Source organism: Macaca nemestrina, chromosome 6 (genome assembly GCF_043159975.1).
Source record: "Macaca nemestrina isolate mMacNem1 chromosome 6, mMacNem.hap1, whole genome shotgun sequence".
NCBI lineage: Eukaryota > Metazoa > Chordata > Mammalia > Primates > Cercopithecidae > Macaca > Macaca nemestrina.
In genome coordinates, this window is record NC_092130.1 from 9,651,366 (window position 1) to 9,672,761 (window position 21,396).

Here is a 21,396-nt window from a genome sequence, read left to right on the forward strand (position 1 = left end):
TCTGGAGATTGTCTGGTCCTGCGTGTCTGGTGATCGTCAGCTCTTACTACAGCTACTGCCTCCAGGGGTTTGATTCTGAGATCATGTCTCAGTCATGCTCCCAGACCTCTGCCAGAAAAGACCCCTGAGATCAAGGACCCATGAGAGTCAGATAAAGTGGGTGACCCCACCCACTATGCCAGGTCCTGAATTTGGTGGACAGCCCTCCATCCTGGTGCAATGGAATGGCTATAGTGGCCACTTCACTTCCTTAGGCCTCAGCTTCCCATCTATAAAATGAGAAGCTGACTGTGTGTAAAACTCTGATTTCTTGTTGTGTATTTTTAAGAGCATCTTTGGGATCAATAGAAAGCCTATTCTATGTTAAAAGAGACTTTCGCATCCCAGGACCTAGTGCTTTCCAGCCTGGGAAGTTTCAAAAAGACTCACAGAAGGCAACAGCATGGAGGATAGGGGCCCAGGAGGTCAACGCAGGAGGAAGCGGGGAGACTGGAAGACATTGGGCTGGATTTCTCCAACCCTCCACCTTCCCCCATGCCGCCCTCACACAGAGGATTCTTTAACTCCCCACAAAGTCGTTTCAGGAGCATCCCAGAGAGGGAGGCCTTCTTCCTCCCTGGCCAAGCAAACTTCCTAACAGAAGTGCCTGGACAGTGCTCACTGAGCCCTGGGTCATCCCCTCATCATAGCCAGTGACCCTAAACTCACTCTTGGCTCCAGCTATGCAGGTAGAGGGACGGGATTCCTTGGAGGCTTGGCTTTGCACCCTGAGGGAGCTGGGAGCCAGGAGGGACTCAGATGGAGGGGCAGGGAGAGAGCTGAGGCTGTGGTGAGAGGCCCAGAGGCATCTCCTTCCCTCCTAACATTATGGCGAAGCTCCTGCCTAGACCCAGTCTAGGAGCTGGGAAGGGAGAGACCCAGAAAGAGAAAGGAAGGGGAGCAAATGGAGGGGCAGGAAGGAGAGGGCCTCAGCATACAATACACCATAGATGCCTTTGGCACCAAACCAACTTCCTTAGTGAGCTTCTGGAGCCTGGCCAGCCTGGAAAACATTGCTCTGCTGGTGGGTAAGGAGTGGGCACCTAAAGAGACAGTGCTTTCATTTCTCGGGAGAGGCCTCACTTTCACTTGGGAACCTTGCAGGTGGTTAGAGCAGGCATTGCTGAGGAGCCGGTTTCAGGTTCTCAATGAATGAACAGTGATGCGGGGCTTTTCTCAAAAAGTCTAAGATGTTCTCACACAGAACAAAGGCTCCAGAGTAACGAAGACAATTCAGAGTCGGGAGGTGGGAGTGGGAGGGTTTCCTCTGATTCAGGAACAGTGAGACTTAGATGAAGGAACATGGGCTGGCTAGCTGCATGGCTTGGACAAGTTGCTGAACCTCTCTAGATCTCCATTTCTTATCTGACCAATGGGGCTGATGCTTCCTTACAGGGTTACTGTAAGGAGTCAGCAATGACAGATGTGCTAACACATCTGAAAGCAACTGGCACCTTGACCCGGCACATTGTAGGCACTCAACAAATCGTTCTTTTTCTCCTGATAGTGTAGTATCTTGTCAAGTTTGTACTTATCTATACAAACCTTCATCCAAGTATCTATCTATCTATCTATCTATCTATCTATCTATCTATCTATCTAATCCATCTTCATCACCATTATCTGTCAATCTGTCTATGTATCCTGTGTTTAGTCTTCCCAATCATATTGTTAGTATTTTCATTGCAAAGGGCTTGAATTGTACTTCTATGTAGACAGCCAGTGAATATGTTAAGAGACTGATTACCCCTGGTGGTCAGGGAAAGCCAGATCTTAAGTTAAAGTAGGTGTGGTAAGACGTCTTATCTCCCACTTTCAAACAATGTTTCAGTCTAGTGCCAACTTCTTCTTAGATTTTCTTCAGATCAAATGAAGAAATGCCTGGAAGGGGAATTTCCAGGAAAACTAGGTTCTTCTCCAGTATTCCCAGGCATTCTTGCTCTCAGCAGCCTCTACATCATCCAGTTCACCTCATTTCCAAGTATGACCTCTGGTCTCAGGAGGCCTAAAGTCAGTGTTAGGATGTTTAGGATGTTCAGATGTACTGCCCACAGGATACCGATCTCAGTATCCACCTCTTACTCCACATGGTCATGCTCTCTCCTAGAAGGTGTCCCAGAAAAACAAAGGCGAGAGTACATAGGTATGTCTTGCCTTGTACCTCAATCATAATGCATGCAGGATACCAAGTCATAATAACACCATACATTTGCATAGTGCTTTGCAGTTTTCAGAGCCTTTGACTGTGCATATGCTTTATCTTCGAGCCATATAATAATCCTGTGAAGCACGCAGGGCTTCTTTTTAAATTGTCGTTTTGCAGATGAGGAAGCTGCGCTAGCCAGCCAGCTAGTAAGGGGTGGAGTCAGCATGAACTGGAATCCGGGACTTTGAATTTCAAATCAGCCACTTACTCCACAAGTCCATTCAATAATAGTGGGGAGTACAGTGAAACAGAGTTCAACTAAAGCAGGGAACAGAGAAAACCTTTGGATCTTCCCCTTGCCTGGGACACTGCGGTGGGAAAAGATTACTTTTTGCACCTGTGCTTCCCGGGAAATACTTGTCAGAACTGAATACCCTTCTCACCTGCAATCCCAGCTGGAAATTCTAGGATAATCTCAACCCTCTCGTCTTCCTTCTTCCCCCACCCTCAACATCTGATGGACCCTCACTTTTGATACCTCGTTCTGTCTTATCTCCCAATGCCTGGCTCAGCATCTCCTCATCTTAGAAATGGACATCTCCAAAAAGAGGCCTGAATGGCTCTGTGCAAGATGAGGCTTTGAATTATAGGAGAAAACATTAGAATTTCTATGACTTCAAACAATGGGAGAGAGATTGTACTTTACTAATATTTACTATGTGCATGGATACTGGCTGCTCACCAGTGTGATGGGCAGACTGTCCAAGGTCACGTACAGCGGGGCCAAGCCACGTGAACCTGAGGATGGAGTGGGGGCTTTACAACACGGAGGGCTTGGCCTTGCAATCCTTTGCTTTAGGACCAGGTTAAATGGATTGATGATTTGTTTTCACCAAATTAACCCTAAATTGATGTGTGGCTTAAAACAAGATTTTTGCAAAAGCAAACTATTGAAAGAAGATAACACTAATAATGGAAACAGCAAGAAAATGGTAGCACTGACACTTCCCTCATCTTCACCTAATTAAACATCTTCCAAATGAATAGTTTTCAAACTCTTGTTAAAAATATAAAAGTGCCAATGACAAATGTGGAAGAACAACTGATCAACATCAGAGAAGATGACATTTCCTAACTGAATTTAGACACGATTTGCCCCTAAGTATTTCTGTTTTCTCCTCATTGGGAAACTAGAAGATAGCCTTATATTCTAGTTTGTCTTATTTTTGGACAGCAACCATATGTTATTTTACTTCTCTATTTGCCTACATTATCAATTTGCATAATTGGCAAGATAGAAAAATTATTACTATAGCAAGCACAGCCAATGTAGTGCCTTTTCCATTTGGATCTCTGCACTTTAGTAGGGTATCATTTTTTTCAATTCTGAAAGTGATTAGAACTAAGTATCAAAATAATTTGAACTTAAAACTAGTCTTCTAAATATCGTAATACAAAAGTTTAATATGAAAATAATACAAACATGATAAAACATAACAACCTCGGTACAAATATTAGTTTTCATAAAAATTTGGTTCAGTGAAAAGGGTTTTCCTGGGTGTGGTTAACAAAATAAAAGCTTAAAAAGTAGTGTTATGTCGTCTTTCATCTTTATCTTACCCATTTAAATGCTTCTTTTTTTTGTATATCTTACCACACGTACCACGTATTAGGATATAAGACAGTTTCTAAATAAATTAATGTACACAGGTTGAGAGCATAGGATCAAAAAAGTGTGGAGACAGTTGGGCCAGGGTATTGAGGAAGTTCCTGACTGTTTTTTCAGCCTCCAAGTATATTCCCCTCTTGTCGATCACCAGGCTGATCTTCATAAAAACCCAGAGGGGATCAAGCAACTTCTCTGATTTCAGCTCTGTGTTGAGGTGAGCGGGTGGCAAAGGGTGGCAGCCCTAGTTGCTGGGCAACTTCAGGGGCTGGGCACGTAATGTGATGTGTGAAGGCTGAGTGTAACGACTGGTGGGAACCATGGTGAACAGGAGAGTTCTTTGCCTAAAAACATTCCAATTTGAAAAAATGTAAACGTGGACAGGCAACAAAAAATGCCGCTGTGGCCTGGATCCTACGTGGGGGCTGGCAATTGTAAGTTCGAAGCAGGTCAAGACCAAACTTGTTTCTCTGGAAAACGCTGTGCATCTCTCCAGACAGGTCCCTTGCGGCTTCCTCCCACTCTGTGCATTGTGGTCATTCCTAGTTTGTGCTAACTTTGCTCTGTGATATCTTCTTCCCGGCCAAGGAAGCTTTAGCTAAACTAAAACTGGCCCTGATGTTCTCTCCTCTGTGGAGCGCCTTGACTTCCCTTGGTAACTTTCTCTCCTTGTGCTGCCCTTGTACATTGCTCTTGCTGGGCCTTACTGGGCTCAACAGTCATGGACCTTCCTATCTCTACCACTAAGCAAGGGCTTAGCTAGGGCTCCCTGAGGTCAGGCACCTTGTTCTATTAATTGTTACATCCTCAGTGTTGAAGTCAGTGCCTTGATCACATTGTGGGTCTTCAAAAAGTCTACTGAGCCAATGAACAAAGGCAGTCAATGGTATCTGCACATCTGGGTAACAGCATTAGTATTATGAGCGTCTTATATTTGCTTCTAATTTCTTTATTTTTTATTTTTTGAGATAGAATCTCACTCTGTCACCCAGGCTGGAGTGCAGCGGCACGATCTCATCTCCCTGCAACCTCTGCTTCCTGGGTTCAAGCAATTCTCCTGCCTCAGGCTCCAGAGTACCTGGGATTATAGGCGTTTGCCACTGTGCCCTGCTAAGTTTTGTATTTTTAGTAGAGATGGGGTTTCACCACGTTGGCCAGACTGGTCTTGAACTCTTGACCTCAGGTGATCCGCCTGCCTTGGCCTCCCAAAGTGCTGGAATTACAGGTGTGAGTCACCGCTCCCAGCCTGCTTCTAATTTCTAATAATAATAACAGCATACCTTCCTCTTGCTACACTGCACAACCACACCCCCCGCCTTGCCGCAGCTCCAAGGCATAAACCTCTAGATTCTAGAGATGCTTAAAGGACTGGAGAAAAAAGGCAATGGCAGGTGGTAAAACCTCATTTCTCAGCCATGTCACTGCAGTGGAGACAAACCATGCAGGTAAGGCAGTGTTTCCCAAGATGTGGCCTGTCCAGAAGTGCTTCTGTCAGAAGGAATCACCAGGGGTACTTGTTAAAATGCATATTCCTGGGTCTCTCCCCAGAACTACCAAATCAGAAGATCAAGAAATGAGGCCTAGGAATCTGAATGTCAGTCAGCTTCCCAGATAATTCTTATTCATTCTAAAATTTGAGGACTATGGCTATAACGTAGAGCTCTCATTTCATTTATCATTGATTCAGTTAATAAATATTACCGAATGCCTACTCATTCCATGCCAGGCACTGTGCTAAGTGCTGGTGGAATAATGCTGCTTCAGTCGCACCTGGCCTTTCCTTTGAAGCTTGCAGTTTAGAGATGAAGACAGACAATACCTAAGAAACACATTTAGGCTGGGCACAGTGGCTCATACCTGTAATCCCAGCAATTTGGGAGGCTGAGGCTGGCGGATCACTTGAGGTCAGGAGTTTGAGACCAGCCTGGCCAACATGGTAAAACCCCATCTTTACTAAAAATACTAAAATAAGCCAGGTATGGTGGTGCATGCCTGTAATCCCAGCTACTCATGAGGCTGAGGCATGAGAATAGCTTGAACCTGGGAGGCGGAGGCTGGAGTGAGCAGAGATTGCATCACTACACTCCAGCCTGGGCAACAGAATGAGACTCTATTTCAAAAAAGAAAGAAAGAAAGGAAAAGAGAGAGAGAGAGAGAGAGAAAGAGAGAGAGAGAGAGAAAGAGAGAGAGAGAGAAAGAAAGAAAGAAAGAAAGAAAGAAAGAAAGAAAGACAGACAGACAGACAGACAGAGGCATATTTAACTACACTGTGTGATAAGAGCTCTGAAATACAAGAAACGGAGCAGGGCTGGCCAGGTTAGATGGAGCGACCTAGGAATGTCTCTTCGAGAGGTGACATTTAAGCTGATTCCTAGAGGGTGGGAAGGAGTCGGCCATGTGTCGAGGAGGGCAGGGGAGGCAGGGCAGGGCCTGGGGGCAGAGCTCTCTCAGGGGTTGCAGGAAAGCTGGGCAGGGGCTGGGGGCAGAGCTCTCTCAGGGGTTCAGGGAACACCCCTAGCCCAGGCAAATGGGTCCTGACTGGAGGAGAAGCAGAGGCTGGCCTTCCGCCTCGTCAGCAGCTTCCCCATCCCAAACCCTGGGAAACTGGAATAGCTATGGTAACATAAACCCCAGGTTAGACTTGGAATCTTTCACAGCTCTTGGGGTTCAGCCAGACTCCCACAGTCTGAGAACCCCCAAAGCCAAGGGAGGTCTCCACCCACTCTCTCCAATCCTTGGTGCTTTGTTCTTTTTCTCTCAATCAGCCTTTTCTTCTGAGCTGCTAAGTCACTGGCACCTTTAGAAGACTGTCAGAAGCTGAGGTTATTAAAGACCTCAAGCCACAGACACAATCACTGGCACTGTGGGTCCCAGGGCAGGTGAGGGAAGGTGGGTTGGATCTCCCGAAAGCAGTCTGAGTCCCTGCTGAGGACAGACCGGCCACACCCTTTACTGTGCATCGTGGGAAGCTGCTCCCAGGGAGGGGCCGCCTGGATGAAAGATTTGTGGCCGACACTGTAATCCCAGCCGTGGAGACTGGGGACCGTTCCAGGGAAACAACCTCACTTCAGATAAAAACAGGCCCACAGCAAAGTTTTCCATTTCTTAAAAGATAGGAATTTTATTATTTTTTCCTTTCAACAAAATTTGAAAGCCAACTGTGTGTCAGGTGCTCTTCTAGGTGTTAGTGACACAGCTGTGAACAAAATAGGTAGAGTCCCTGCTTAAGTGAAATGTATATCCCATAGAGAAAAGACCAGAAAATAAAGAAATATATACAGATGTCGATGCAATGTTGGGTAGGAATAAGCGCTATAAAGAAATGTAAAGCTGGCTAACGGGGATGGGGCATGATGAGGGTTCTAGTCAGATGGACTTAAAATAGAATGTCTCTTTGAAGAGGTGACGTTAAAAGGAGGCCCAAAGGAAAGAATGCTGTCCTATTCTCGCTCCCCTCCTCCACCCTCATTCTGCTCTGGTCAGCATTATTCCTGGAATTCTACTACAATCAGATCACTTCCCGGCTTAAAGATCCTTCAGTGGTTATTTTCTGAAAAAGCCGGAACACCTTTGGCATGGCACTCAAAAGATTTCAGGATATGGTACCAAAGATCACTTACTCTGTGACTCCTCCGTTTCAACCCACCCTGAACTACTCACACTTCTCCAAATGCCGCCAGGTGGCTCACTCTGCCTCTTTTTTTTTCAACCCCTACCTTCCCCTAGTCTTTGCACCTGCTGTTCCCCTGCCTGGAACGCCCTTTGTCTTCTCCCTCTTATCCATCAGGCCAACCTCAGTAGGTCCCTTGGAGGCCCTCCTGTCCCAACCAGCTTTTCTCCCCATCCTCTAGGCTGACCCCTTGAATAGCACCCACCATACCATGAACCACAGGATCCTTAGTTGGTATCCTTGCCTGTCCCCCATACCAGACTATGAGCCCCTACAGAAATTATTTGCATCCACCCTTAATTCTTAGTATAGAACCAAACACATAGTAGGTGTTGACTGGATTAATAAATAACGGAGAATAATTCATTCTGTTTATTCTCCATCACTTGATGGAGCCCTTTTCAGCATGGCTTATTAAAAAATTTTTATGGCACATAGTAGGTATATATATTATGGGGTACATGAAACACTTTGATACAGGCATGCAATGTGTAATAATTATGTCAGGATAAACGGGGTTTCCATAACCTCAAGCATTCATCATTTCCTTGTGGTGCAAACATTCCAATTGTACTCCCTCAGTTATTTGAAAATGTACAACAAATTATTGTTGTCTGTAGTCACCTTGTTCCGCTATCCATAACAGATCGTATTCATCGTATTGCTTTCATTGTATATTTTGTACCTGCTAATCATCCCTACATCCCCCCAACCCCACTACCCTTCCCGGCCTCTGTTAACCATCATTCTACTTTTCTATCCCCGTTAAATTGTTTATTTTTAGCTCCCACAAATGAATGAGAATATGAGAAGTTTTCTTTTCTGTGCCTGGCTTATTTCATTTAACATGTCCCCCAGTTCCATCCATGTTGGAAATGATGAGATCTCATTTGCAAAATCAGCATTTCCCTAACTGCCTCTACATGTCAACCACATTTCATATTCCAATATTCGCCATCCCAGGCATTCTGTCCGCCATACCCTGCTCTTCATTTTTCCCGCCTTATCTCCCTCTAGCACCCTCCACCATGGAGTCATTGGTTATGTTTATTGTTTATTACTGACTGATCTCCTCCCTGTAGAGCACAAGCTTCACATGGGCGGGGTCTTTATCTGTTTTCTCCCTGCTGTATTCCAGTGCCTGGCACATAGTAGGGGAACACATTTGTTGAATGAATCACAGCAACTCAATGCTGCTGGCATTTCAGGATTCCTGCTTGGGAACAGAGAGCCAGGGAGGTAGCCTTGCCCACGGAGGCACAACCAGTGAGGCTGATGGCAGGTTCGAGCCCCCTCACGGCCTGAACTCTTGCAGCTCTGTGGGCTGCTTCTCAGTGTCCTGCTCCACAACCAGATTGAAAAGTGAGCCCGCTGGCTCAGGAGCTGTGCCCTGGTTACAGCGGGTGCTCTACTTGCTGCTGGTGGTGGGGTTGTGCTGGATTTCCTCATGCTCAGCAGTAGAGATTAAAGACACCTGGCTTAGGGTGGGGATTGGGGGTGGGTGGGAGGCCGGCAGGTGATTTGGTGGAGAGGCTTGGTTTGCACAGACCCTCCCACTTCGCCCTCCCAAAGCGCAGAGATTACAGGTGTGACCCACCTTGGCTGGCCAAGAACTCAGGTTGCTAATCCCTTCAGCATGTGTTTGCTTTGTAAACAGTCCTGCAGCCAGCTCAGGTGTGGCCCTGATTTGGCCTAGCCAGGCCTCCCCGGGACTTCCCAGAGGTGCTGCCCTGCTGCCCTGCTGTCTCTCCAAAACTCTGGCAAGCCCACCTCAAATTCTAAAGGGGGCCGGGCACGGTGGCTCACGCCCGTAATCCCAGCACTTTGGGAGGCCGAGGCAGGCGGATCACGAGGTCAGGAGATTGAGACCATCCTGGCTAACATGGTGAAACCCCATCTCTACTAAAATACAAAAAATTAGCTGGGTGCGGTGGTGGGCGCCTGTAGTCCCAGCTACTCGGGAGGCTGAGGCAGGAACATGGCGTGAACCTGGGAGGCAGAGATTGCAGTGAGCCGAGACAGCGCCACTGCACTCCAGCCTGGGTGACAGAGCAAGACTCCATTTCAAAAAAAAAAAAAAAAAAAAAAAAGGATTCTAAAGGCGTGCTGAGGGCTCCAGTGAGGCACACTTAGTGTGCCCCCCAAACTGAATCCTCACCTTCTCCCATCCATGCCCCCATCTCCTCGCCACCCCCTCACCCCCCTGCCACCATGCCCCACACATGCCAGGCTCAGTCACACCTCTGCCTGTACACACCCTGCCTGCCTGTCCCTCTTCCTGGAAGACCCGCCCCTTCTTTTTCCACTTACTGAACTGTTCCTCCTCCTACAAGAGCCAGACCAAGGGCTGCACTCTCTGGGAGGTCTTCTTGCTGCCTGGCCCTCTACACACACACACACGTGCACAAAGATACTCTGTATACATACGTACCTTGTATACACACACACAGACACATGCACATACAAGGGCACAGACACACACAGAACCCAGATTCTTCACACATAGACATGCAGTTGTACACACAGATAAGATACATGTACTGTATACACTATTCACACAGTCACATGCATATAACATATGCACATACACCCATAAACCCCTTCCTCTCCACATGCACACAGTCCCGTATTCCCTCCCGAATACCCCCACTCACATACACAGATGTGCCCCACCACCCCTCCTTCCCCACACCCATTACATACCTGCCTCAGCCCCGTACTCCCTCCCCTCAACAGCAGCTGCTCACCGCTTCTCTACGCTGCTGGGCCTGGCTATCCTTCAGCAGGTCCTGCCCTGCACCATGGCATGTTCATTCCCTGTCCCTCACTCCTTGACTGACGGCCCTGTCTGAGCCCCGATCCTTAACACTGGTATCTGGCACACAGGAGGGAAAATTGACTGGGTGGTGAATGAATGAATCCAAGGGAGCTCAGAAGTGAAGGGTGAGGCTGAAATGAGCCCTAGAAATGATTCGGGCCAGGCGTAACAACCAGGAGAGTGCAACCCTGGGCATCAGAGGACTGGGACAGGACAAGGGTATCTTTGCTTTGAATATCAAAAACAAACAAGCAAGCAAAAAAACAAAGAAGAAACAAAACAATAAAACAGCTCCCCGGGTGACTCTCATGTGCATCCTTGGTTGAGAACTGCTGGTCAGGACCACCAGCCCCGTTTTTTTTTACACACAGAAGAAGTAGATGGTTCCACCCCACACAGTAGGGTCAGGAGCTGAATCCAGGCATGGTGATGTTGACTGAGCCTGCCTCACAGAGCTCATGAAGTGTGCAGGCTGTGGGATGATCACTCCATCAGCAGAAAGAAGACAGGAGGGCTGGTCTGCACCAGCTCTGGATTGCTGGGGGTGGGAATCCTAAATGCCTTTGTTTAGGGAGTAGCAGGTGCAGAGCAGTGGCCTTAGGTCAGGGGTAGTTTTGCCCCCAGTGGACATGGAGCAATTAACGTCTGGAGACATTTTTGATGGTCCCAATTAGGGGGCAGGTGCTATTTGTACCTGGGGTAGATACCAAGGTTGTTGCTAAACATCTTGTGATGCACAGACAGCCTCCGTAACAAAGAACTATCCAGCCAAAAAAGTTAGCAGTGCCACGGTTGAGAACTCCTGGTGTAGACAGAAGAACACGGGCTTTTGAAAGATATCCCAGCTCTGCGTGTGACCCTGGACAAATCACCTCCCTGATACCTCTGAACCTGGATTTTCTTGTTTGCAAAGGCGATAATCACGCCTATCATAGGATTATCGTGAGAATCAGCTTTCACTGCAAAGCACCTAGCCCAACACAGGGCACATGGAAGGTGCTTAATAAACGGTGGCCTTCCAGAGCATCCTCTGCATCTGCGGTGAAATTCTACCTTCCTTTTCTTTTCTTCCTAAAGACTTCCATATTCCCCTATGCCAAGATTTTTCAGGATCTGCCTCCTAGCGTTTCCCTGATCTCTTGACTTTGGAGGTAACACTGCTCTGCCCAGGCCTTCCTCCCTTTGAACTTCATGTGCATGTAAGGGGGTGTTCTGAGTCCATCATTTTCCTCAATCCTCCCACCCTGAATATACAAACATATCTGTGTCGGACATAGGGCACATGGAGTGTGTGTGTGTGTGTGTGTGTGTGTGTATCCACTCATGAGCATTTCTACATTTTCCTCTCTGGTCTGATTTTCAGCAAGATGATGATGGGGCATCGCTGATTTGGAGGCACAGCATTTCATCTGTAAACGTGTCTGAATGTACATCCTTAGGTGTACTCACCATCTGAAAATTAGAAAGGCCTACAACCACAAGTGAAACTTTCCTTTTCTCCAGTATTGCTCCGCCTTGCTCTAGGTTTTTGAGGAAACTGCCACCCTTGTTTAGACAGAACAATGTCAAGGAACTCCAGAAGGAGATTGCAAAGGATGCTTCCCAGTCCCAAGCATCTCTGGACCTTGATGCTTTCCTGTCTGCCTCAGGAGTTCAACATACCTGTGAGAGGTCTCCGGATAGCCCACCGAAGGGCCAGGTCCAGAAGAGAAGTTCCATGGACAGTGCTCAGCCCAGCCTTTCTCTCTTCACTGGATGAGCTGATCTCTTCTCTGTAGGTGCAAACCCACAGTAGGGGCCATTGCCCCAGGCTGCTCTAGGCACACTCTCCTTCAGAGTTGCCAGGGTCTCAGAGGCTGGATGATCAGGTCACTGTGCCCTGCCTTGCTGTCTTGCTCTGGAGCACCGCTCTTTGCCCTCGGTTGGCAGCCAGTTCTGGGGGCTGAGCTGACATGCTCACTCCCCTGTCCCCTAGCCCTCAGCCGATGAGCAGGGCTGGGCTGCAGCAGCCTCTGAGCTCTCCCCACCCACCCATTACCTGCTGTCTCCCACCTGAGCAGGCCCTCTACCTGCTCATGATGACTCTTTCCATCACTCACCCTGGGAGGCCTCCAGATCAAACAACCCTGCCTGCCACCTGCCCTGGCCAGTGGGCAGCCTGTTCCAGAAGACACTTTAAGGCAGACACAGAAGTGCCCAGCCACAACAACTGGCCAGAAATCTGGCTGGAGCTGTCTTCACGCAAAAGAGACACTAAATGAACTTGAATGGGTGGATGAAAGCCTCTCTCATCTTGAAAGGTCACCTCCTTTTACGAGGTCACCAACATGTCCACTAATTGCAATTTCCACTCCTTCCTGTTGGAGTCTTTTAAGGACTCCTCCTGAAGCTGGGTCCTCTTGCATCCCTCCATTTGCTCCCCTTTATTACACCCCACCCCACCCTCTTTCTAAAATGTAGATCCCATGATGTCACTCCCTTCCTCAGAAGCCATCAGTGGCTCCCCATTGCCTCTAATAGAAGTTCTAAATTCCAAATCATGCTTGTTCAGGCCCTTCATGGTCTCTTCCAGCTGCCTTCCCTAGTCCTTACTCCCACTACAGGCTCACTTTCAGCATGCTTTAACCTATATCCCAGACACAGCAAGCAATTTCTGCCTTCTTTGCCATTATGCTTTTGTTTCTTTTACCTGGAGTAATACCCATCCTTTCCCATTTCCCTGCTCTTGAAACCTTTCTCATCCTTCAAGACACACTTCAAATGGCTCTTTCTTTTCAGAACCTGCTATCTCAAGTGACTCTCTTGTCCCATAGCACTTTGTCCCCATAATACAGCCAAGTGCTAGAATTCATTGAATGCGCATTTGTCTTCCCCAGTAGTAAAAGCTACTATGTGTTATTAACCACTGTGGTCAGCACCCCCCGTCCTATATCCCATTGCTTGGCATAGACTAGGGACTAGATAAATTGTGGAATTGAAGGGTTTTCTGCAAGCTGTTTTAGGAAATATGGAGGCTGACAGATGGGGGTGGGGGCTCGGTGACTGGCAGAAATCCAGGCAAATAGGAGTGTGGGCAGAGGAGTCAGCCTGGAGAACGACCAGGAAAGATGCGGAGGTTTCCTGGAGGCATGCTCTCGTGGTTGGGAAGCCCACCTCCCATGATGACATGCTATTTTCCCATCTGTCAGAACTAGGCGGCCTCTTTCCTTCCTCAATCTCTTCCTCTTCTCTCCAGGTCCCGTCTCTGGCTGTTCTCCAGGGGAAATTTATATCTGTAATGGTGGAATAATTAGCTCCCAAACCTGGTGTGCATTAACCTTGAATTGATGGTGTCAGCTAATGAGTGAGGGAGCAGGAGGGCTCAGGAGTTACAGCGCCTCTAACAGCTCTCCTTTCTGTGGGGCCTGGCTTGAGCTGATTGGCTTCCAAACCCTGAGAGAGTCCTTGCGCATGTTTTCACTGAGGTAAGACACATCACTGTAGGGGTTCCCCCGTTCTATGTCCAACATCGGTCATCATTTTAGTCAAATATTCCCCGAACCCCAAGTAAATGAAACAATGTGTTTCTTCCCACAGTGATATTCTTACCTGTGGACCTCCAGTTGCTCTGGCAACTAACCCTGTTAGTATATTACCCCTACTTACTAACTGTGTACACCTGGACTAGCTACTGGGCTTGAGTCTCTGTTTTCTTAACTGTAAGATGAAGATAATTATAGTATCTACTTTATAGGGTTATTGTATGAATCAAATAACCTCATATGCAGATGTTCAGTCCATAATGTGAGCTGTTATGATTATTACTTAATCCAGGTGAGCACCATGACACTGCATGTTCTCCAGGCCTCGGTTTCCCTCACTCTAAAATAGGGAGTGGGACTCGGCCATCATTAAGTCTCATCTGGAATGCTAAGATGCGACCGTTCATAGGTTTTTCCCTCCACCCTGACTATGTGCCCAATCCTCCTGCTATTTCTTACCGCCCAAAATCTTGCTTGATTTGTTCCATTCAGTGATGTAAAAAATTTTTTAAATGTCTCCAATAATAGTCGTTAACAGTCCTAGTAATTAGACAATGGAGAGAAGAGATTTCCCTTAAGAGCTCCAATTAAAGCTGCTTCCTGCAGTCCAGGAAAGTTACTGCACCATCACCAGCTGATTGCTAGATAATTTTTTTTTCCTCTGGCAATCAACCATATCAGTTCACACTATAATCCTTACATCCACATAGTATTTTACAGTTTAGAGGGCTTTTCCATCTCTATCATCTCTTTTCACCCTACCAACAATCCCATGGCAGAGCTGGAGTAAATAGTGTCACTCCCGTTTGATAGACGGGAACATTCATTCATTCATCTGCTCATTCATTCCACGAACGTTTATGGAATGTGTTTTGTATTAGCTGCCGCAGCTCAGATGCTTGGCATATGTGGCTGAGGTGTCACTGCTCTAAGGGGTGGCTCTGGGTCAGGATTCAAGACCTCCTTGTGCTGGGTTCAGTGTGCCTGCACCCCCAACACTGCTCTCTTGCAGTGTGCCCCGTCACTACTCCTGAATCCTGACACTGAAGCCTGCATTCAAGATAGCATTTCAGCTGAGGCGTACCCTTGGCTTCTCCTGCTCAGCCTTAGCCACCTGCTAACTTGCTGCTCACCCTTCAGCCCTAGCTCCTCTTCTGTGAACCCTCCCCCGACCTTGCCCTTCTGTCCCCCTCCCTCCTTTGTGCCTGTGGATCCATCTCTACTACCACATTTACCACATAATATTGTAATAGTTTATGTACCTGTATATCTGTACCTGTTCCCCCACCCCCTCCACATACATCCCACCTATATACAAAGCCACTAGACAGGAAATTCGGGAGGAAATTCGGGACCCTCATATGATCCCTGCATCGCCAGAGTCAAGCCCAGCGCCCGGCATGGGCTCAGTGTTGAATGGACAGAGTCATTTTGAATTGGTCTTTCCCCTTCCTGAGTAATGTCTGGTATCTCATACCCTCTGGGTGTGGATGAATAAGAAAGGGGAGAGGGAGAGGAAGTAGGGAGGAGAGAGTTATGAAAAATGGAAGCTGGAGACCGCACCTGGTACCTTTCTGCTTCTCAGAGCAGATTGTTTTAACATGGGATGCCTCTGTTTATAGATGTTCAATAGCTGTAAATGGCTTGTGCATAAGAAACCTCCTCCCATTCCACCCTTACTCATCTCCCACAGACCCTGGGCCAGGAAATTAGAAAGACAAAAAGCAGCCAGGTGACTTGCTTAGAGGAAATGAAAAGGAATTTATGCCAATTGTGGCTCAAGTGCTCTGGCTGCCTCGTTAGTAGGTAATATCCCCACGTAAGGTGAGTCAGTGGTCCCAAAGTTCAAATAACTTGCCCACGTTCACATCGCTGGCCGAGGTGAAATCTGACCCGAGGACCCCTGGTCCTTGTTGAGGCCCCTGCTCTTTTTCTACCGCACTCCTCAAAAGAGTGTGGAGAAAGATCCAGAGGGAGTCTGGGATGGCCCCATGAGGAAGTGAGATGAGAAAGCTGAAGGCGCAGGCGTAGTCAGGAGCACTGCCAATGACCCCAGGCTCCATCTGTATCAGGCAGAAGGGTCTTAGTGTAAAAAAAAAAATTACTTGATGACACGTAATAGAGCACAGTAAGGAGGACTTTCTTCGGGACGCTTGCAATAGGTAGAGAAACTACAGCAATGGGCTTTTGCAGTGTGGGAGAGAGATTGGGCTCAGCTCCGAATACATCATGGGAGAGTAAGAGTTTATAACCAGGGAGCAGGGTGGGGTCAGTGGATAGAAAATGACTAAGAGGAACTATCAGAAGTGAGAAGGATTCTGGCTAAACCCACCTAAAAGGTTTTTGCGAAGGCAGGCCAGGGTGATCAGACCTCACCTAGGAGAGGGCAGAGGGTGCAGAAGCTGAGCAGACATCAAGCGTGTTCAGATCTCAAGGGTGGGGTAGGGGTTCTTGCTAAAAGTGGGTTTTACAAGAAAATGCACAGATGGACCTAAGAGAAGGTCCAGTAGCCTGGTGAAGGTTTGATCAAGCAAAGAATCTTTGTCATTAGACACAAATTAGGTCAAGAGGTGGGAAAGGGCGATGCCTGGAGAAGATTGTGTTGAGCCTGGGGAGTGGTAGGGGTCTCTGTAGGTAGGCTCTGCCTCGTCTTTGTCTGTGGTTACCTTACCTGCAAAGAGTCCCTGAGCCCAAGAAAATGGTCCAGGAGGTGAGGCCATCGGGCCATTTATCCTGAAGGGACCACCAAGGAGGTGCAGATGGGAGCCAGTGACGATCCTCTGAATGGTCCCTGAAGCCAGAGCCCCAAAACTCTTGTGAGGGAGTGGGTTGCTCTGCTGGTGTGTGTGTGTGTGTGTGTGTGTGTGTGTGTGTGTGTGCATGCGTGCATACATGTGTGAAGGTGGAGGTTGACCCTTTAGGAGCGTAAACTGAGCCCCGTTCAGTGTGGTTATCTGGGCTGTTGTCCCTGGCGTCACTGACAGTGCCATCTGCAGTCAATCTCCCTCCACCTCAGCTGGCTCCTGTCCCATATGACCATTTGGGTCACGTCCTCCAACCCCACAGGGGCCCCTGCCAGACCAGCTCTCAGGTAAGGCAGTTAACTCATTTTTCCAGACAATGACTCATGAGAAAATATCTCTGATTTGTGGGAACACGATGGATCTGGGAGCTGGCAAACGGCCACGGGGCAGGGACAGCAACCTGAGCACAGAGTGCCAGCTCCCTCCTGTCTCTGGTTTTGCTCAGCAGCAATTCCCACCTAGAGGCTCAGGCTGAGCTCTAGCTGCTCTCCCCAGCCTCCACCAGGATGACCCCAGCACCGTGGGCCCTGACAGAAAGACCTGGAGCCAGGTCCTCGAAGGTGGGACTCAGGGATTGAGATCAGAATGAAGCAGAGGCCCTGCCCGTGACTTGCCTCCTGAGATCATGATGACATTGTCCTGCACTTGCACTCCACAGCGACTTGTCCCTACTAGCTAGTGAGATCGTGGTGTGTGTAGAATCTTTGGAGATTATGAACTGCCTTGTTCAACCATAACTTACAGGCTGGGGAAATATTATTTGAATTATATGTGACTTCTTCACTCATTAATTCAGTCAATATTTGCTAGCACCTGCTCTGGGCTAGGCCTTGTGGTAGGTCCTGGGGACTCAAAGAGGTATAAGACATGGTATATAAGACCCCCTGGAGGCAGGGGTTCACAGACAACTGGAGGAGAGAAAGTTGTAAACAAGCAACCCACGATGTAAGGCGGGAAGTGCCATGATAGAGAAAGAGGCCTGAGGAGGTGGGAGAAGAGAGGTGGGAGGGCGTGACTACCTGGGACTCTGAGCAGACTCAGTAGGGAGGTAACACCTGAACTGGTTCTTGAGGATGAGCAGCAGGGCCCTTCTCAGTGGAGGGAACAGTCTGTGCAAAGGCCAGAGATTGTGAGGGCGAGAAGGAGTCTTAGGAAGACATCAGGGTAGGAGACAGAAAGAGGAGTGTCAAGAGGTGGGCCTGTGACCCATTGGGAGAAGCCAACGAGTTCGGGCTTTATCACATTGACAATGGAGAGCCGACAGAGGATTTAACTGGAGAGCTGCTCACTTGGCATACAGAGCATGGGAACAGGCTCATCTGCTAGAGAAGAGCTCCGGTGTGCAGGTCATGTGGTCAGTGCCTAGAGAGGCAGTGAGATTTAGGTGGAGAAACCTTTATGATGAGGCTGCAGACCAACTGTGCTGCCCACCTTGCTAATCAACTCTGTAGACCAGTAAGAAAGAGTATGTCTGGGCGCAGTGGCTCACGCCTGTAATCCCAGCACTTTGGGAGGCAGAGGCGGGCAGATTACGAGGTCAGGAGATCGAGACCATCCTGGCCAACATGGTGAATCCCCGTCTCTAATAAAAATACAAAAATTAGCCGGATGTGGTGGCATGCACCTGTAATCCCTGCTACTCTGGAGGCCAAGGCAGGAGAATCTCTTGAACCCGGGAGATGGAGGTTGCAGTGAGCCGAGATCACGCCACTGCACTGTAGCCTGGTGACATGAGCGAGACTCCATCTCAAAAAAAAAAAAAAAAAAAAAAAAAGAAAAAGAAAGTGTAGATGACTCAACAAACTTCAGTCCCTAGAGCTGGTTAGAAGAGCAGTGCCGGACGTACATCTTGTCCCATTAAGGGCGGCACATAATCATTAACGGTAGATCATGCTCCAGCCAATATATAAACGTCGACATAAACTGACAGAAGTTCAGAGCAGGAAGGTTCTTATACCATCTTTTCATTAAGTTTTATTTTTCCATTGAGTTCTGAGACTAATAATCCTCCTCCTTTCCCCCTTTTCTAATGATCAAAGACCTTCTTTTATTTTAAAGATGGGAAAATTGAGATCCTGAAAATGTACACGAATTACCCCGATCCCACTTGTGGCCAACGGCAGCATTAGAACGCCCAAAGACATACGTGGGGCTGTGACTCTTCCGATTATGAAAGGATACCACTGCAAAGTACCTACAGGTGGGGATAGACAGATACAATTGCTTAGGAAACTTGTGGAAGAAAAAAAACCACTCTCCTCTTCTCGAATTATCTCGATCCCCAGACCAGAGGTTACTGGTTTGCCAGCCATGTTTTCTCAGTTTCTGCAAGATTGGCCTTCGTATCCCGAGAAGAGATAACAGGACAGTGAGAGGAGTGGAGAAAACACCCCCCTTCTTTCATTGCTGCCTATTCCATTCAGGGAGCCCGTGTGACTCCAAAAGTGGCCTTTCTCCTCTGAGCATGTTAGCAGAGGGTTCAGTAGAGAGTACTATATTAAATAATGCAGCCCTCCTCCTTTCTTCCATGCCAGAGAAGTTTACAAAACAGGGAGGAAGCCTTCCTACTCCTCACAGCCAGGATTCCCTGCCCTGGCTCTCGGCTGCTGCCTCAGGGTGAATCTGTTGCTACGGTCACCGAGGCATCTCTGCAGGTATGTATTTTACATGTAACTCACTAGGAAGGATGAATTCAAAATTTTCTCTTTTACTCCTATCTAGGGCTGCTATATTTAGCAATAAAAACCCAGGACGTCCAGTTAAATTTGAACTTAAGATAAACAATGAATGCTTTGTTAGTATGAGTATGTCCTAAATAGTGTATCATTTGATGTTTATCTGAAACCTAAATGTAACTGGGCATCCTGGTATTTAATGGGACAACTATGCTCCTACCATAAGGAAAATGGCCCGTATCCATTTTCTCTGCCCAGAGAGCAATTGCTGACCCTCGTTTTTGCTACGATGCTCTGCTTGGAACTTGTTAAAGTAATTGGTCAAAATATACAAGTGCCTGGGGAGTTCAGATGCCTGCATTTCTAGAATAGTGTGAGAAATGGAATCCAAATGGCAACACTTCTGCTGATGAGTCACCAGCGGTGTGTATGTGCCTGCTGCCAGTTCCTTCTTTGACTGGACTGAAAGGTCAGAGGAGTGAAAAACAATCACCAGCCACCGACTTCTACTGGAGCCCAGGCCATTAAGCACCTTCGATTTTCAATGGGCTGTTTTGGTGTTGGTAACCGTTATGGTTAATGTGTAATTAGACCATGGAAAACACCTGCTTGAAGCCAGGGCTTGTCCCTGCTCTTTAAGCTGTATCTTTACTGATTGAACTATTAATAATTTGCTCATATCTGAGAGGAGTGTCGTCCCTTCCCAACCCCAGTCATTTAGAACTAATGTAACCCTTTAAAAGTTACAGAATAAAATTCACGCACAGTGAAGGAAATAAATCGTCTGTGGACATTACCCAAGAGGATGGCAAAAGAGTTTCTGGAATGCCCCAAACTCTAATCGAGGTGACCTGGGTAATGTCCTGGTGGAGGAAAGAAGTTGTAACTAAGGCTGACACATCTTCGGTAGAATTGCGTGGTCTCTGAAGAACAGCAGAGTTTGCCAGTAGGGATGGTCAGCTTGGAGCCTTGAGATGGGAAACTCGCAGAACAAGAATTCGGTAGTGTTTTTCCAGGGCCTTCCAAGGGAGAGAGGCTGTAATCTGCCAGAAATGTTTTAGGACATTGGAAAGGTTGTCACTGATGGAGAAAGGGTAGTTCACGAGACCTCAGCACAGGTCTGGGTGACAGTCCCTCTACCTGCCACCAACCTCCTTTTCCTTAGCTTTTATTTCAGCTCAAGAAGTGATGTTCTTTTTATAATTTGGCTTCCCTTTTGAATTTGTTTTTGGGGTTACCAGCACCGACTGTGTTGCATAACCTACCTTCCTTCCTTCCCTTTCTTCCTTCCTTACTCTTTCCTTCCTTCCTTCTCTCCTTCATTCCTTCTCTCCTCTCCTTCCTTCCTTCCCTCCTTCCTTCCTCTTTCCTTCCTTCCATCCTTCTCTCCTCCCTCCCACCCCTCCTTCCCTTCCTTCCTTCCCTCATTCCTTCCTCTTTCCTTCCTTCCTTCTATCCTCCTTTCCTCCCTCCCACCCTTCCTTCCTTCTATCCTCCTTTCCTCCCTCCCACCCTTCCTTCCTTCATCCCTTCCTTCCTCCCTTCCTTCCTTCCTTCTTTCTTTCCTCCCTTCCTTCCTTCTATCCTCCTTTCCTCCCTCTCACCCTTCCTTCCTTCCTTCCCTCCCTTCCTCCTTCCCTTCCTCCCTCCTTCCTTCCTTCTCCCCTTCTCTCCTTCCTTCCTTTTTCTCCTTCCTTCCCCAGCTTCTTGTTCTTTTTCCTCTTGTTGTTGTTGTTCTTGTCCTTCTTGTGATCTAATTCTTAGAATACATTTGTCAAGTGGAGTTAATTCCGGTTGTACAAGAGCCTCTTGTGACTTGGGTTGTATGAGCTGGTTCCCTCTAAGGCTGGATAACTCTCAGAGCCCTGGCAAAATCAAGTTCCTGGGCTTGGCATGCTGGAGGGCAGGCCCTGGAACACAGCAGCCACACCTAGGCCTTCTGCCTGGCCTGGCAACACCTCTGTGCTCTCTTGAACTTGGTCAAGAGAACATATGATATGTAGTTTTGTGTTTTCTAACCAATCCTGTTTCGTTCCACTTTATGTGAACTCTTACAG